This window comes from Rutilus rutilus (assembly GCF_951802725.1).
Source record: "Rutilus rutilus genome assembly, chromosome: 9".
Classification (NCBI taxonomy): Eukaryota; Metazoa; Chordata; class Actinopteri; order Cypriniformes; family Leuciscidae; genus Rutilus; species Rutilus rutilus.
Genome location: NC_140223.1, coordinates 36,668,200 through 36,669,092, shown reverse-complemented (window position 1 = coordinate 36,669,092; position 893 = coordinate 36,668,200).

Sequence of the window (893 nt, the reverse complement as noted above, 5' to 3'; positions counted from 1 at the left end):
ATGCAGAATTTATTTGTGTTTGTTGTGCTGATGTGGTAAATCTCACACCTTGTTTATTCCTCGGTTAGAAATGATCATGCTGTTCTGAGGCTTTGCCAAAATCTCAAATTTGCGTGCTATTAACTCATGTGATTTAGATAAACCCAACAATGGGCAGTTTCCATTCACGATAATATCTATGAAAAGCCACCAGCTTGTTTTATACAATAGAAAGAGCTGTTGGTATTACATACTCCCCCTTCTATTAACAATCGTTACTATAGCCAGTAAAATGTGATATATGAGAGAGAGAGAGAGAGAGAGAGAGAGAATTTATTGTATAAGTAATGGTTTAGTGCTTTAATTTATATAATAGACGAGTCTTGCAAAACTTTCTATACTGTACATTATTACAAGTTCAGTTATGAATTCACAGGATCAAGAAAAATATGTTGAGATGCATGATGTTAAGAACAAGAAGATGATCCTGGTCTTCTCATATACTCCCATTGCATGATCTGTACATTACAGGAGTAATCAGTCATTTCTATGCAAATAATTTACAAATAGGGGCATGTGCAATGATGTCTGAACAACAGCAGAAACACAAAATCAATCATACTCAATCTGTGAATGTATGTGTGTGTAAGGTGAGCAAGAGCCAGTTGTTACAAGGCCATCTGCTTGGCGGCAGTGTGTGTGTGTGTGTGTGTGTGTGTGTGTGTGAGGGGGTGGTTTAGGGGACAGGGGGTGTGTTCAGCTCCTGCTGTTTGGTCCTGCCTCTCGCTGATTGATGATCTCCACTCCCCCAGGGTCGACCAGGTCACGACCTCCCACTACTGACCCCCCCTCCGAGAGAGCTCATTCAGCGCACACACACACACACACACACACACACACACACACACACACAC